Here is a 17,693-nt window from a genome sequence, read left to right on the forward strand (position 1 = left end):
CAGTCAGTTGATGTTAGGTGATATTGCACTGTATATGGGATAACTCTGCATTCCATTTGAGCCGTTGATGTGTTGTGTGTGTGATTACATTGCCTGCATAGTTGTATTATGTAAAACAGTAGAAATATCTTAAGTAGAACAAGATGTGGTTTTGTTCAAATTTGGAGTTTAAAATTGGAACACAATCTTACCAGAAGCCAGTGATAAGGAACTACAAGGATCTATAATATAAAGAGAAAAGTAGTTTAGATTTAAGGTAGGGTACTAGCTAGAGCTAGTTGAATCTTTTTCTATTGAAAAGGGTCTTTTTGTGGAAATTGAAATGTTTTGAAGAAAAATATTGGTTTAGAGAAAAATTTAATTGGGAAGTCATTTCTGGCTAAAGTGAGAGTGAGACAACTCAGTGGTTAGCAAGCTGGCCTGGAATTTGGGAGATCCAGGTTCAAGTCCCCGCTCTGCATAATTCAGAGCATAAGTTTGTCCTCCCAGATCACAAACACACTTTCTCACACACAGATTTTTCCTTCACAGAGCCCTCACCAGTGAGGTAGGAGTCTCATTCTGGCACCAGCAGAAGAAGAGTAGGGTTGGGAGAGCAGAGTAAGGGAGGGAGTCAAGGCAGCTTGGGTGGGGGAGCAGTGGGAACCTGGGACCCTGGGGAGTGTTTGGGGGACATATCAAGGGACAGCTTTGGTCATTCCATCGTTGTTTCCTGTTTCCCATTTGAACCCCCAAATCACTCCCCAGCCTGTTTCCCCTTGAGCTCTGTCCCCAGCTGGTTCCCCCTTGAACCAGTTCTGACTGTTCCCTTAGCCTGTCCATCTGTGAGCGCCTTCCCTCACTTTTCTCTCCCCCAAATCCTGGTGGCAAGACCCAGAGGTAGCTGGTGCTGCTACCTCTTACTACCTGGTAACATCACACCAGCTGAGCACCAGCTGGGTGAACACCGAAACCAGAGGAAGAGAGTGAATTTTCCAGCTCTCCATGCAAGTACCAGTGGCTGGGAATGGTCCTTGCAAAGGAAACCCTGTTCAGTCCCTGCAGTCCTGCTGGATGCAAGAAACAATTTTAGCTGTAGCAGGAACAGAAAATCTCTTCCAATGATTTGCATTTTTCTATTTTCAACATTGTAAATAACCCAGTCAAAAGTTTCATGCCTCACCAGAACATTGTCCAGGCCACCCCAATGTATCATGGCCAGCCCCAACCCCATGTTCAAAAATCATGGGTGAGCACCTCCCCCCCCCCCCCCCCCAAAAAAAAAACAATATGATTTTTTTAAAATAATATTGGATGCTTTCAATTTGCCTTCTGGTTTCTGAACCTTTAAGGTGCATTTGCTTCATATTTTCAAACTTTTCTCCACAACCATGAGAGCTAGAAACTTACTTAAAAAAAAAAATAAGCTAATTTTCTCATGCAGTCTCTTACTTGCAGCAGCTAGGACTTTAAAAAAAATGCCACAAGAATTGTGATGAAATCACAGCATTTGGCAACACTGCCAATGACTCCAGGCTCCATTGTTTAAGAATGTTCAAGACAGAGGCACTGCCAGTTTAGCCTTTCTTGAATTTAAAAAAAAGAATAGAGGTAACCATATAGGTACACAATTAAACACCTGAATTCACCTACTAGTAGTTCAAGGTTTAAAGGTCTGACCTAGAAAAGCATCCACAAGTTCAGATGTTTGTCAGAACCTTGCTCACAACTTTTAACTGGTTGGGGTCTCCTCTCTCCTGTGCAAGACCTTACAAGGTCTTTGAGGTGTGAGTTTGCCACCACCAAAAAGGAAAAAGAGATATGCATGACAATGTAGCCTGCCCTTTTCTCACCCCATTTTGTGGTAGTAAATCATCTCAGAGTGGCACAGGGCTCTCTTACCTCTCTAGTGATAACAGGGAAACTGCAAGTCCCACCATTAGAGGGAGAGAGATTGGATGAAAACTCTTTCCCTCCCATCTTAAGACTCAGCTCTCTTGGTGGTAGGAACCAGCAGTATCCTTGATGGTGTGCCCCAAATTTTGAGTACTAAGCATCACTGTAAAGTTAAACACACCTCCTGGAAAGCATTTTTTCAATTCTCCTTTTCTAGTGTCTCTTGGGACAGTGCAGTTGGGAGTAGGGTGACCAGACAGCAAGTGTGAAAAATCGGGACAGGAGGTGGGGGGTAATAGGAGCCTATATAAAAAAAAGACCCAAAAATCAGGACAGTCTCTATAAAATCGGGACATCTGGTCACCCTAGTTGGGAGCCCAGATAGAAGACATGAGCTAGCTCTATTCAAGCTAGCCTGCTAGAAATAGCAGTGTGGCATAGGCTGCATCACAGACTGGCCATCTGAGAACAAGGCTACTCAAACCCCTGGGTCCAAGCTTGGACAGCTAGCCAGTGCCGCTGCCCATGCTGCAACATCCACACTGCTATTTTTAGTGCACTAGCTTGAGCAGAGCTAGTGCATGTCTGTCTACCTGGGCTGGGAGGCACGTTCCCAGCTGCAATGTAGACATATACTTGGAGAACAAGGGAGGCACTTAAAGAGGATGAATGAAGTGTTCACATATATATTAAAATGGTTAATATGTGATCAAGGAATGTAAACAGAATATGTCAGCACAAGCTGTTTAGTCTCACCTTCTCTAGCTGCCTCTCTTCATCTCTCACATATTCTCGGCAACCAGCAGTTGTTGCTATCCTAATTGTGGCATCACAGTGAGAGTTCTTCATGGAGAGGCTTGCAACAGTGAGGAGGAAAAGGCAAGTGAGAGCAATTTAAAGTATTATTAAATGAGCATGCATTACACTCTTATTTATTTATATATATATATGTGTATGCAGTACATATTTTTCCAAAACGATACTGAATTTTTGGCTGTTTGTGGGCCCGATTTGGAAAAGTGTTTAGAAATTTTGAACTCAGAAATAACTGCAGGTGCAATTCCATTTCAAATATTTACCCTTGCAGATCACCAGGGCATAGGGAAGCTAGGAGAGGATGTTTAGGAAAAAAATCAAGGACAAGAGATTACCATGTCCCACCAGACACTGACAGAGTTGTCTAGATGTTGGGCAGTATTTTTGCCGAGGGTCATCCATAATATAGATTCCACACTTCGACAGAACCTGTTTTGTGTCAAGACGACAAAGTCTAGCCCCTAATATGTAGTAATTTGACCCTTCATCATTTGAACAGGCTCTTCCATATAATATTAAAAGAATACAGTAACTTTTTAACCTACCCTTCCACATACACTCAAATATAATAAAGTACTACTACTACCTAGCTCTTACACCACACTTTTCATCAGCAGATCAAAAAAGTGCTTTACAAAGGAGGCCAGTAGCCTTATCCCCATTTTACAGATGGGGAAACTGAGGAACTGAGTGGTGCACTGAGTTGCCCAAGATCACCAGCAGAGCCATGATTTGAACCTACCTCTCTGGAGTCCTAGTCCAGGGCTCAATCTTCTAGACCATGCTACCAAATATCCTGCTTCATCAACTGTTCCTGGTTGAAGCTTTTTAGGCATTAGTGAAATGTTAATAAACAACAAAAGCAGCTCAAGAATGGAGTTGTCATTTGGTTAATGAAGGGGTGTCATCAGGGTCAAAGAGTCCCCCCCACTCCCGATGCCCAGCTTAACCAGAGATAGGAAGAATATCCCCCACCACCACATTGTTGCATGCACACATAATTTCCTTTTCTATCTTTATAAAACAGGAATCCATTGTGGCAGCTCTGCAAGGGCTACCACTGTCCCAGGACAGCAGGAACTCCAAGGGCCCCTGCTTAGGAAGAGAGTGGGTCAGAGCCCCATGGAGGGCAGAGTGGGGATAGGCTCCTTTTTTAGGTGCTCAGATGGCATGGTGCTGAACATAATATAAATACCCAGATAAATGGACAGATTGACATGAAGTTTCTCTTCCCCAGTGACTCCATGCCTGGGGAGACCCTGTTTAAAGTTTCTCTGTACCTAAGAACTGTATATTTTGATACACAATGGGTTCTATACGAGGGCACCTGACTCTGCATCACTAAAGTCATTAGAGTTTTGCCACTGAGTTCAGGGGTGCAGGATCTTGCCCCAGCTCCGGATTTCTTTGTCTAGTATGCAAAAAAATTTATCTGACCTTACAAGGCATATGCCTGTTTTAGGACTACGGTTATTAGACCCACAAATTGGCCAAGTATACTATTTTATAACTAGTACCCATTTTAAGAGCAATAACTAAAAAATTGTCAGAGAGAAAAGAGAGGTGCTCGATATCGCAATTCTAAATAATATCCCTTGGGGCACGGGAATGGGACTTCAGGCACTCTTTCACAATTAAGTTTTTTTTTTTTATCTCGAGAATATTTTACATCTATTCTTTCGTCTGTGAAAGCATAGTCCATCAGATCACATACTGTGTTCTCTTCACTGATTAACGATTACCTTGTGTTTCCCCCACTTCATCTTATAAATGTAAAGTTTCTCCTTATGCATCTGAGGGTCTGATTTAGAAAGACATTGCTCTAAAGTTTGAAGGGAGAAACATATGTAACAGCATAGAAGGGGAGTGGTATAGGAAGCTGTCAAATAGTAAAAACAAGATTACCTTATCCAAAAAGATATAAATCTGTGTAGAAACTTCCCCCTGGATTGTGGAAAGGCTGAAATAATATTCAGGGAGTAAGTCCAAAAGGAAATTTCCAGCAAAGATTGACAAGAAGAATCTAGAGTGCATGTGCTACATGTAAGTACAATGTACAAAATAGAATATAGAACTTACAGAATACAATAATAACTAAGCATCATGTACTGAATAATTCTTTATGCCCAAATTGCATATACGCCGCTGCTGACTGAAATCCTAGTTGATAGCTTTTGAGGCTTGTTGCGTAATGATGAGTGTTATTTGTTGATGGAAGCTGAGAAAAGATTAAGCAGAGATTTTCAGGGTCAACCTATTTCCCATCCATTCAGATTTACTATAATTTCAAAAGCTTTCTTTGCCGAGATACAGAGTCACACACTGACAGCTAAGCTTTAAATATAGTAACGGATTAGACAAAGCAATATCCTGTTGCCGCTGCTGTATCCAGGTCTTTATTTAAAATATTTTTGTGCTCTCTATGAAAACTGCAGGATTGAGTATTGACATTTTTGTATACCCAGCTCTCCCATAGAATGAATGAGTCTAATCAATTCAAAAGGAAATTCTGCCACTTAAAAAGCCTGCTCATGATCATTTTGTTTTTTACAACTAAGTACTCCAGATAAAGCACACATCATCATCAACTTTTTACACACTAAATTTCCAGAGATTCATAGAGATCTCAGATATTTTTATTTCATTTAAGTTTATTACCAAAGGGCTTCTGAAACACATAGTCATATAAAATTTACACATGCACATGTGCAGTCAAGTCAGGTAACTGTGCACTTAAGCTTCCATTTCCGTGCAAATGAGAAGGTGGCACTTCTCATGTGTGAATGAGAAAGTTTGAGAAGCCCTTTGAAAAATTTAGCCAGAGCGAGCCTATTAATTCTGCTTTCATGAAGAATACGTGCCTTGCTGGAGTTGTAAACAAGTTATATAATGTAAATGACCTCACTGCAGTCGTTTGCATTGTTGTTGTGTTTGTCCCAGGATATTAGAAAAACCAGGTGGGTGAGGGCCAATAAAAAAATATTACCTCATTTATCTTGTGTCTCATTGAAGTTGAATAGCTGATCCCTTCAGCCTTTATGTTTGTTTTCATATTCTGGATAATCAAGTGCGGTAGCTGCAGCTATACCATCATTCCCCTGGACTGCACCTTTAAGGTGTTTGCAGGAGCAGTTGTTATTTTCTGACACAGAGTTGATGTAACACGAGGAGACAAAGACCTTTGTTACGTTTTATCGGGTGCTCCAACTTAAAATAAAAATTCAAACTGAACCTACATGCATGGCCATTGTGTATGGAAAATCATAACAGGTTAAAACATTATTAGGTATTATAAATACCATCTGTAGAACTGCAAAGTTTTCACCAGGCATGATATTATGCAAAATTAATGAATTAATATTTTGAATATAGCCCAAAATTCAGCTTTTTAAAAAAGTGTAAATTAGTGCTGGCAAAAGGCATTGGCTCTGCCCTGGTAAAGGACATCCTTGGTTCATCACCAGAAGTACTGCAAAGTTTCTCAGGCACAGTGTGTTCCTCAAGTGTGCTGTGGGGTGAATAGGGCACTTCGGTCACCATGGCCCTTGCAGTTGTTGGCCTCTCTACTAAGACTGCCAGCTAGTGTAAAGTATGGAGGTGAGTTTACACCATGGGAGCTGGAATAGAGACCAAAACAAATCTCATATAGGCCATCAAAGATCTATTAGATGGGAAAAACTTTGAATCCCTACTGGCATGTGTTAGATTGAGGCTATGTCTACACTAGAGACCTTACAGCTGCATGTCTGTAGTGATGCAGCTGCACTGCTGTAAGATCTCTCATATAGTTGCTCTATGCCAACAGGAGAGAGCTGTCCCATTGACATAATTAAACCACCCCCAACAAACTGCGGTTGCGATGTCGGTGGGAGAAGCTCTCCCACTGACATAGTGCTGTGCACACTACCACTTATGCCAGCAAAACTTATGCAGCCTGGGGGGGTGGGGGGGGGAAGCTTCACACCCTGAGCAACATACGTTTTGCAGTCAAAAGTGTTGGTGTAGACATGGCCTTAGACTGGTGATCAACAGGCAAAAGAGTCTGAAGCTCATTCTTTAGGCACCCAGTCTCCTACTAAGTGCCAGCCTCCATTCCAAAAGTTAAGTTGATTAAATCAGGTTCTGACCTGTTGAGTTTACACAGGGCACATCCTCCACTCTCTGACTACAAAGGCCAAAACTCTCACACGCTGCTGGGTGAAAACACTCTGTAATTAAGTGCTTCACCCCATTCTTAAAGGAACAGCTTCCATTAAGGAACACACAAACACTAAAATTACAACAAATATTAACACAATGATCAAATTCACTTCCAATACAATGTGGTGTAAGGTAAAATCATTCCAACTATTCAGGATCCTCACACTAATTTAAGAGGCTAATTATATATTTCTATCTCCCATGTCAGTTATCAGCAGGGTCTGAAGCTATGGGCTACTTCCAATTAAGCTGTAAGACCAACTGGTGACAAAAGCAAACTGGGACCCTGTGTGAACCAGTTTGTAGAGGTAGTCTGCAAGACAGTACTAGAATATTGGGTGTCATTATTCCTGGATTCTGTTCCTGCCTCTGAGGGGCTGAAAGTGAGCAGGCCTGTTTAAGGTGTCTCAAACTAGGCACCCAAAAGTTGAGGCTCCCCAATCACTAGGCCTTATGTCCTTATTGTTGTTGGGGTTTTTTTGTGTAAAATATGACAATAAACCTAAGTGATGAAATATATTTTCTAGAAGAAATATCAGCACATTTCATAACAGAGGCAGAAAATCTCACTAACAGATTTGGGCTTGTCTACACTTAACAGACTGCAGAGGTTATCAAGGCTGTATCCCCACTTTGAACTTTAGGGTACAAAATGTGGGGGCCTGCAGGAAGACTTCTAAGCTTAACTACCAGCTTAGCTCTGGTCCGCTGCCACCATCTCAAGCTAATTCCCTTCCCTGGGAAGCCTTGAGAAACCTTTCACCAATTCCCTGGTGAATACAGATCCAAACCCCTTGGATCTTAAAACAAGGAGAAATTAACCATTCCCCTCCTTCCTCCCACCAACTCCTGGTGAATACAGATCCAACCCCCTTGGATCTAAAAACAAGGAAAAATCAATCAGGTTCTTAAAAAGAAGGCTTTTAATTAAAGAAAAAGGTAAAAATCATCTCTGTAAAATCAGTATGGAAAATAACTTTACAGGGTAATCAAACTTAAAGAGCTCAGAGGACTCCCCTCTAGTCTTAGGTTCAAAGTACAGCAAACAAAGATAAACACTCTAGTAAAAGGTACATTTACAAGTTGAGAAAACAAAGTAAAACTAAGACGCCTTGCCTGGCTATTTACTTACAAGTTTGAAATAGGAGAGACTTGTTTAGAAAGATGTGGAGAACCTGGATTGATGTCTGGTCCCTCTCAGTCCCAAGAGCGAACGAACTCCCAAACAAAGAGCACAAACAAAAGCCTTGTTTGAAAGTATCTTGTCCCCTTATTGGTCCTTTGGGTCAGATGCCAGCCAGGTTACCTGAGCTTCTTAACCCTTTACAGGGAAAAGGATTTTGGAGTCTCTGGCCAGGAGGGATTTTATAGTAGTGTACACAGGACAGCTGTTACCCTTCCCTTTATAGTTATGACAGAGGTGCAGCTGCATCTGTAGCGCTTCACTGAAGATACTACCTACCTGACAGGAGGGCTTCTCTCACCAGTGTAGGTAATCCACCACCCCCAAGTGACATCATTATATCAACATAAGTTGCTAGTGTAGACCAAGCCTCTATTTCCCATCCACTGCGTGTTGTTTTGTCTTCCAAACTACTTTTCTTCCAAGAGAACGAACAATTTTTATTCCCAACAAATATTACATGTGGGAGTGCAATCAGCTATCTACACTAAGGCAGACACACTTTACAGATTTAGTAGAGAAGCATATTCCCATGGTCCATATATCATTTTATAGCTTTTATCTACTTTGAGTAATTTTGTTTCAAGGTTTCTCTTGTATTGAGGGATGAATCATACACCATACAATACAGTGAAAACAGTTAGATACCGCTCAGGTCTCTACCATTTATTTTTTTCTCATTACATTATTTACACACTCACAGACATATGGAGGTAGTTAATCCCCTTATGAATTAGGAAATAACCTGGGATCATTAGCTACTTCTTTTGAGACATATTCCTAACCAGGAATCAGTTTGCATCAGTGTTCCCTTTCATTGTTTGCAGTGAGATGTACTGCTCTAAAAAGTCTCTCTGGATCAGAGAAAACAACAATACTAAGGCCTTGATCCTGCTCCCATTTCCTTCTTTTTTCAATTAAAGATACAGAAAAAAGGAAAACACAGTTCTAGCATTTGAAAATATTAAAAATGGCTTTCATTTTAACAATATTTCTTATTGCTTGTCCCCTTTCGCTGTAAAATGTTTTAGCTGGAAATCCCTGTTTGACAGTCTTTTAGATGATATTAAAGATCATAACTGGGGGGAAGGGAAACTCATGCATAATCCACCAATGCAGATTCAGCTGCTTATTGTTTCTTCCTCATTTGCAATAAAAGGGCACCAGACAGCAAAGAAGGCTGTGGGGAGCAGGTCTCTTGTCACTGAGGAGGTAAAATAAGGGAAGGAGGTTGGACTGTGATGTTCCATTTGTCCCCATATCTGGGTACACAGTGGCATATAGCTCAGCAACTGCTCCCACACAGCTACTTGTCCTACACAACTGAGGGCTATATTTCAAGAGGCCATCCAAATGTAGAAGCTAAGGCAGATCGTTAGCTACTTTGAGGAGCTGTGGGCACTGAACAACCACCTATATTGTATATAGGTTGGCCAGCAAACTCCCAAGCAGCTACCACTGGCCCAGCCCAGGACTCATACCACCCATACTCTCTTGAAATCAGCCTAGTTCTATTCTACCTGTAACAGTGGACATGCAATGGAAATGAGAGTGAATGCTTGAGGGTGGGGTATTTTCTGAAAATCCCATTTGTTATGAGATGACTTCCCATATATTTCAGTGCTGCAATGTATTTATATTAGCTCCTATGTGATTGCTAGAAGGTTGCTGAAAAATAAACAAATTTAATAGTGACATTTACTCTTCTTGACTTCAGTCTTCAGTGGGGTGCTTTGTTTGCAGACGTTATGTATGTAAAAGCACTTTCAGACTTAAATTTAACTTTTATCTAAATAGCGGGGAATGAAGTATTCTTCTGAAAGACTGAAGTAACTTCTTTTTAAATGCCTCTTTAAACATGACCACACTGGTTATAGCCACTCCATTGGAGACAAGCTACTATCTCAAATCACAAAGATTATTAATAATGAGTAAGGTATCACAATACGGATGTTGATGGTTTTCATTGGCACAGAAAAAACTTTTTTTTGTTAAAAGAAAATATATTTAATGTATACAAAGCTTCAACAATGAATTTGCAGGTGCAGGAAAGCAGAACCACAACAACATTCACTGGGATAGCAAGTTCTGAAGCTTTTGTGGACATAAACTTCATGCCTCAGTTTCCCCATCTGTAAAATGGGAATGATACTTACCAACCTCAGGACAATACTACATATTTATAATGTACTCTTATTTCACTACATTGCTACCTGCTCCTTTCATTCCACCACTGAGTGTAGTTTCCATTGCCACTTCTCCTACAACCACCTTTGTGTCTTCTTCCACTGTGTCCCTTAGGTGAAGAATGGCCTCCTTGAATCAATTTGTATAAGCATTATTCTCCTCTTAGACCCACGTTTACTGTGATATCCTCACACGCTGCACAGTTATAATGGCTAGCAGGGCCGGCTTCAGCTTTTTTGCCGCCCCAAGTGGCGAAGAAAAAAAAAAAGATAAAGCCACGATCGGCGGCACTTCGGCGGCTGCTCTACCGCGCCGCTTCATTCTTCGGCAGCAATTCGGTGGCCGGTCCTTCCCTCTGAGAGGGACTGAGGGACTCGCCGCTGAATTGCCGCCGAAGACCCGGATGTGCAGCCCCTTTCCATTGGCCGCCCCAAGCACCAGCTTCCTGCGCTGGTGCCTGGAGCCGGCCCTGATGGCTAGGCAGATGGCCTGTTAGTGATTCATTAACATCGCTTACTCACTCATCTTATTTAAAAACAACAAACAAGCAGCAATACAAGAGAACTATGAAGTCTTCAGATTGTTTTCCTGTTACTTTCACTCTTGTCACCTCCCTCCCTGCTATGGTCTAGTTATATGGTCATGTCATATATCTATTTAACTGGTAATCTCTTTGAGCCAGGGACTGTCTTATATTTGTACATCACCCAGAACAAAGAGACAAAGAGACAACTTGTTGGGGACCTCAGGGGATACTCTCATATGAATAAATAACCGCATTTGATAAGCACTATAAATGGCACAAAGTTCAGGAAATTCAAACATAAGGGGGCAAACTTTCATCTGGAGTAAATAAATGTTCATAGTTCCATTGACTTCAAGGAAGCTAAGGCAATTTAAGCCATGTGAAGTTCTGTCTCAAGGTGTCCAAAGCAACCTTAACTACTTCCTTGCACATATGCTTTATTAGAGAATCTCTGATTAGATGATCTCACAGTAAACTGCATTTCAGATTATGGGAAGTGGTGCAGTTCCAATTCATTCTGTTCTATCAGTTCCAACCCATTGCTGGAGAATAGACCTGGTTGTAAAGCATACACTAAGGGGGCATCCATACGGTTGCTGTAGGTGCTGAATTTCATTTATGATATACATCAATATATTATTTTGCACGAGTTTTTTAAAGTATTTTTAAAAATCAACTCTCTTTTTATCTATTTCCACTATTAGACTGTGGCTTTCAAGGGTATTAATGAAAGTAAAGGCTTTTCCCCTTTGAATGATAAAGCATTTTAATTCACGTTCACAAGGGTGGCATCTACACTGGTAAGAAGTGTTGACAAACGTCAGAGTCTTCTGGCACAGAACATAGCCACAGAGGTTCTTTCTGTGTTATGAGGCACTAAGAATGTGAGACTTCCTAGGCTGCTAGTTTACAAAAAGAAAAATATTTGTAAGATAGCTGTAGAATGGACAATAAGAGACAGCAATATGTTCTCAGGCAGACAATTCCTTAAGGTTCTTTATGCAAATTGGGGATGCCGCCACTATATATAGCATTAACTGAGATATGTGTATGCATTTTTTTTAAATAGATTGTTCACCTTCTCCCCCAGATTTTTGAATTTATTTGGTTCATTGCCAAGAAAACTGAATTAAACACACTGCCACCCATGGGAATGCTTCAACTAAAAGAAGTTTTGGGCTTGGATCTGGCTACAACACAGCACACAAATGTTAAATAATTTAGAAACGTATATATCCTATACATCGGAGGCGGTGTGGGGAGGGAGGATCACCTTTGTAGCCATTGTGAAGCATGAGAGGAATCATACTGTCTCTTACAGAAAAGCCACAGATCGATAGATATTATTCCATAATACATGGAAACCATCAGACATATTCCTACTTAATGGAAGATGGACTAAAAAGACATTTTTTTTGTTTTTAATTTTGCAAACATTTATAGGTTTCAGAGTAGCAGCCGTGTTAGTCTGTATCCGCAAAAAGAACAGGAGTACTTGTGGCACCTTAGAGACTAACAAATTTATTAGAGCATAAGCTTTCGTGGACTACAGCCCACTTCTTCGGCACTTCTCCACTCCTGCCCCTCCCTCCCAGAAAGTCCTAAGCGCCGCCAAACAGCAGTTCAGCGGCGCTTAGGACTTTGGGGGGGGGGATGTGGCATGCTCCGGGGAGGAGGTGGAGTGGGGGTGGGAAGAGGTGGGCCTAGAGTGGAGCTAGGACAGGAAGAGGCGAGCCTGGAGCATTCCCGGCAAAATCCGAGCTTGTTTCTCTGGGGAAGCTGCCGCTGCTACTGCAAAGGTGCTTCCTAGCATCTTGCTTGCAGTGGGCTGTGCCTGTGTGGGGTAACCCAGGGGCACTTCCCAACCACAGTACAGTACTGTACAGTATACAGTATAATGCCTTTTGTCTGCCCCCAAAAAATTTCCTTGGAACCTACCTCCCCGCATTTACATTAAATCTCATGGGACAATTGGATTCGTTTAACATTGTTTCACTTAAAGCTGCATTTTTCAGGAACATAACTACAACGTTAAGTGCGGAGTTACTGTAGTGTTATTACCTTATCTAGCAATGCAAATAGGATATTTCATAAGTTTAAGAAACAGCTATGCATATTGGTAATAGTTTTACTAATACATAAAGTGTGTATGGAAACTTGAAGCAACCTGTACCCAGTGATCAGGTTGCATGAGTGAAAGTGAATGTAGGGCCTTGTCTACTCTAGGAGGATTTTTCCAAGAGAGTTATACTGGTATAGCTATGCTCGTAAAACCCTTTAGCATGGACACAGTTATAGTAGTCTAAAAGTGCTTATACCAATGTAGTTTATACCAGTACTTGCAACCAAGAAAAAAAGCAAACAGCAATACTCTTCTTGCCCTGCTCCACTCCTCTTATCACTTTTCCAGCTATAATACTCCTCTTTCACTCCTGCAGTGTGTAAACTGGTCCATCTTACACTTATTTATACCAGCATCCCAACCTGTAACTTGTACAACCACCATTTAAGTCATCTCTGAATTTAGCCTCCTCAAGCCCTCCCGATTATGAAGAGAGAGATGCTCTTCCAATCAGGGAACAGAAAATTTATGATGCGACTTAGGTTACCAATCAGTTTGAATTTCAAAATGTGTGTACCATAAATACCTAGAATAATTACAGGCAACATGCTGTTAATAAGCTATCAGAGGGTGGGGGAAATTAAGAACTATATGTTTATACCACATTTACTAATAATTAATAAATTTGAAGAAATCAGAATCTGTTCATGAATATTGTGAGCAGAAAAGGAGGTTATATTAATGGACTGAATTATTTGCTGTGAATTATTTACTTATCTCTAAAAACTGATTTGATATGGAGGTCACAGATGGCTAATATGCAGCACCAGCATATACTTGAACAGTCATTTTTCTAACCCTGACAACACTTTTATCAAAGGAGAAATCAAAGGTACTCTTTTTGTGATCTTGTTTGCGTGCTTCATTGTATTATACCAGTATAATCTTTTTGATTATTTCCCTAGGAGTTCTGTACAGAAACACCCAGGAGAGGCATATTAAAGGAGGTTAAACATTCTGAGATATCCATCAGCTACACCAAGAAGCTAAAAAGAACAAGGAAATAAAAAATGGCTTTCCAGCATAAATGAAGGGTTCACTGTGGCGAAACGATCATCATTTCATTTCTATAGCAATACAGGGCTATCTCCCATGCACTGGATCTGTTATAAATAAAATTGTCTCCCCCACTCCCCACTTACAAAGCAGCTTAAACAGTGTGACCACTGAACATTAATATGCAAGAACATAGAGAGCTACCTAATAATTATACACATAGTGAAATAGGCGGCATGTCTAGTGAATAACAAATACTAGCAGTGCTATTACCATTGAAGCTGGAATGGCACATGTGTAACACTGAATGTTGTTTATATGACTGGAATTTGTTTTATGATGGGATCTGCGGTCTTCACGAAGGTGTCTTTAACTGTCCAAAAGATACTGAGAAATTACAAATGTAGAAAGAGTGTTAAGAAAAAGAGAACATCATTTCTGATTGCATTGTAAGATTTGTCAAGGTTACTGTTTGTCTTGCCACTTTACATTGTTGTTCATGGCAGTATCACTCAGAGCCAGCTTGCTTATGGTAGGTATGACTAAATAACAGATGTCAGAGTAGCTTTCAGTCTAAGCCCCAAATTCTCTGTGTGAACAGTGATGATAACCCTGTTTAGAAACAATATTCTAAACTATATGTTCCCTGGCCAAAGGATAAGACTTGACAAATGTTCTTTCCTATATGAGTGGGAGTACAAGTGCAGGGAGGGGAAGATAGAAACAATAAAATAATTCTATTAACAAAAGCCATAACCATAGTAGCTGCTCAAGAGTTACAGATTTGATAACTGCCCAGCAAAGTGCCACCCATATGGCTCTGTCAATGTGTATCCTGGCATTCTGTTTAAATTAATTATAACACAACCAATTAGACAAGACAAATAGATATCTGGACACCTAGTTACCTCTAAAATGAATGTGTTACCCCCTTCTTCTTAATCTGTCCCAACTTGTATTTAGTTCAAATACCCCGCTTCCTTCCCCAGACCTGAAGAAGAGCTCTGTGTAGCTCGAAGCTTGTACCTTTCACAAAACAGAAGTTGGTCCAATAAAAGGGATCTCATCTACCTTGTCTCTCTACATTGATAAACGCAGTATTGTTGTAGCCATGTCTCCCCAACACACTGATAAATAGCATTTACAATAAAATACACATAGTCTTGAGCCAAAGCACCTACATTTCTTAACTGAGTATTGATACCAGGCAATTACACTGGTAATGGAGGTATCATCAGACATTAACACCACTTTAAACACGCAAGGGTGTTTAGTTTTCCTATATGGTGTATAGTCTTCAAATTATTTCTTTCTGGTCTGAAAAAAGCCTTTTCCAAGCAATCAAAATACTTCAAGTCTTTTTATGCTGGGCTGAAGACGTAGGATAAAAATGTATAAGGGATGTAACATTCTTGCTTCAGGGCATATGCAAATTACTAATTCTCTGCCAACAGGAAAAAATTCCCCTGTTATTCTACTGCAGCACCTTGTGCTGGCTACTGCCGCAGGTGGAACTTGTGAGTAGGTGGATCACTGGCCTTATCCACTATGGCAATTCCTATGTTCCTATGGAAAACCCTGCAGTTCATGTAGCACGCAGTTGTAAAGTTTGTATATTGTATTTCTTCCTACAGCAGCTGTTTTTCTGTATTCTTCTTTTACTATTCACTTTGTATTACAGCAGCACTTAGGAACTCTGTCAGGGACCAGTAACCCCTTTGTGCTAGGTACTGCACAAACATAGAGTTGTAGACAGACCCTACACCAAAGAGCTCACAACCTAAGTATAAGATGAGAGAAAAACAGGCACAGGAGAGCACAAGGAAACAATAAGATGATACTGGTCAGCATTATAGGCTGTGATTTCAGCCACTAACTAACCATTGTCAAGTAGGTATAAACAGCAAAGGAAAGTTTTGAGGATGGATTTGAAGGAAGACAGAGGTGACTTAGTGGACATTTTTGAAGGGCAACATGGGGGAGAGCATGATGGTGCTTGTTTGAAAGTTTAGAGTGTTTCCCTCGGCCTGTAACATACAAGAAACAAATAATGAACAGTAATGATGCCAAAATAAAGTGGCATGGCCTCTGAAGCAAATGCCACTTGAAGGCATGCAATGGATTAAATTTAACCTGAACACACACTCTGGAATCTTATTTTGCTGTGCTCCCAGGAATCACTTGCTTTTAGACTACTTTTATGTCACAGCTTCTAAATGCCAGTCATATGTATGCGCTGCCAGTCAGCCTGTGCATGTGCCTCTAGGTTTCTGTTTGTGAAATTGCCTTAGGCTGTGTGCTGCTCACTGAATGCGAGTTCAGCTGTGTGTTAAGTAAACTCCTTTCAGGCATGTAAACGATCTATTATTCTGCTCTGCATTCTTAAAATGGCTTCTCTCTAAATATAAACTGGATTTAATGATAGCACAACCAGCAGCAATTATGATTTTGCATTTCATTATATTCAGCATTTATGAAGTGCCTCTGATCATTATCTATACACTTGTATGGCAGGCTCTGAAATGTAAAAGTATTGTGTCTGAATGCAGTCATCCAGGTTTTTGATTTCTGAATGAGTGTCACTCTCTAGATTCCATCTCCTGCTTTCACAAGGAGGCCTGATTAGCTACATAAATCTCTCTTATTCAGATGGAGATACTGCTTGAATTTTTCAACGCCACCAATAAAATCTTTGACACAGGACTAGTTTCATAGTGTGATACACAGGGAAATAGCTACAGAGCACCATTAACACTGGTGGGCTCTTCACAGGTTAGTCAGTCAAGTAGAATACAGTGAAAGTGCCCTATATTGCACCTTTCCTGTTAATAATCTTCCATGGCACTTTGTTGTGCTGCCATCATTGTAGATCAGTGGTTTTCAACCTCTGGCCCTGGGGCTTCCACAGATTATGTCTAAGAGGGCAACAAAAGGTGACTATGACAATAAAGTTTCAGATCCCAGAAAAGGAATTCTATTTTTCTAATTAATCAAAAGTATGTGAATACCCCCACCTACAGGTCAATACCCAGAAGTGTTGTCATTACCTTAGGCAGGTCTTCACTACGGGGGGGCCGATTTAAGATACGCAAATTCAGCTACGCATAACTGAATTCGACGTATCAGAGCCGACTTACCCCACTGTGAGGACGGCGGCAAAATCGACCTCTGCAGCTCCCCGTCGACGGTGCTTACTCCTACCTCTGCTGGTGGAGTAAGCGCATCGATTCAGGGATCGATTGTTGCGTCCTGACGAGACGCAATAATTCGATCCCCGAGAGATCGATTTCTACCCGCCGATTCAGGCGGGTAGTGTAGACCTAGCCTTAGAAGCCCACAGTTTAACACCCTTTCTCATGATGCATCAAATGCCATGCCAAGCATGTGCAACATTTATAGTTTAATTCTGTTCAGTCAGTTTTCAGTCTAAGACTTGACTTATTGGGAGGCTGGACAGTAAAGGGTGGTTCCATTTTTGATAGGTCTAGGTTGGCAAGTGGAAGCTTTTCAGGAACCCCAGGAGGAATTCTGGGAAGACTGGAAACTCCAGGTGCTATGCAACCTCTCTATTTCACCTCTGTCTGCTGAAGGTACAATCTATTATGTTTCTAGTATCTGCACTTCTGGTAGATTAAAAGTGTTACTGCTATCCAAAAGCCCTTTGGCAGCAGTGACCCATGAATTCAATTAATAAAAATGCCATGCTTGAGAAAGGTGGTTTTCTCATTTTTGATGTCTGTTTTCCTGGAGCACGTGACTACAACCTCTGAGAGCACAGATGACAGCTG

General features: G+C 40.9%; 1 long non-coding RNA gene across 1 annotated transcript in view; it reads right to left on the minus strand.

The window, feature by feature from the left end:
• Positions 1–2,631: 2,631 nt before the first annotated feature.
• The window catches only part of LOC117879536, a 139,516-nt gene continuing 124,454 nt past the window's right edge, over positions 2,632–17,693 (minus strand). Inside the window, exons 3-4 of the long non-coding RNA XR_004646299.1 lie at positions 3,434–3,515; positions 2,632–2,731 (exon numbers count right to left, since the gene is read on the minus strand). This is a non-coding gene — a long non-coding RNA (uncharacterized LOC117879536). The remainder of the gene's footprint in view (positions 2,732–3,433; positions 3,516–17,693) is intronic.

The sequence above is a fragment of the Trachemys scripta genome, chromosome 6 (assembly GCF_013100865.1).
Source record: "Trachemys scripta elegans isolate TJP31775 chromosome 6, CAS_Tse_1.0, whole genome shotgun sequence".
In the NCBI taxonomy this organism is placed as follows: domain Eukaryota; kingdom Metazoa; phylum Chordata; order Testudines; family Emydidae; genus Trachemys; species Trachemys scripta.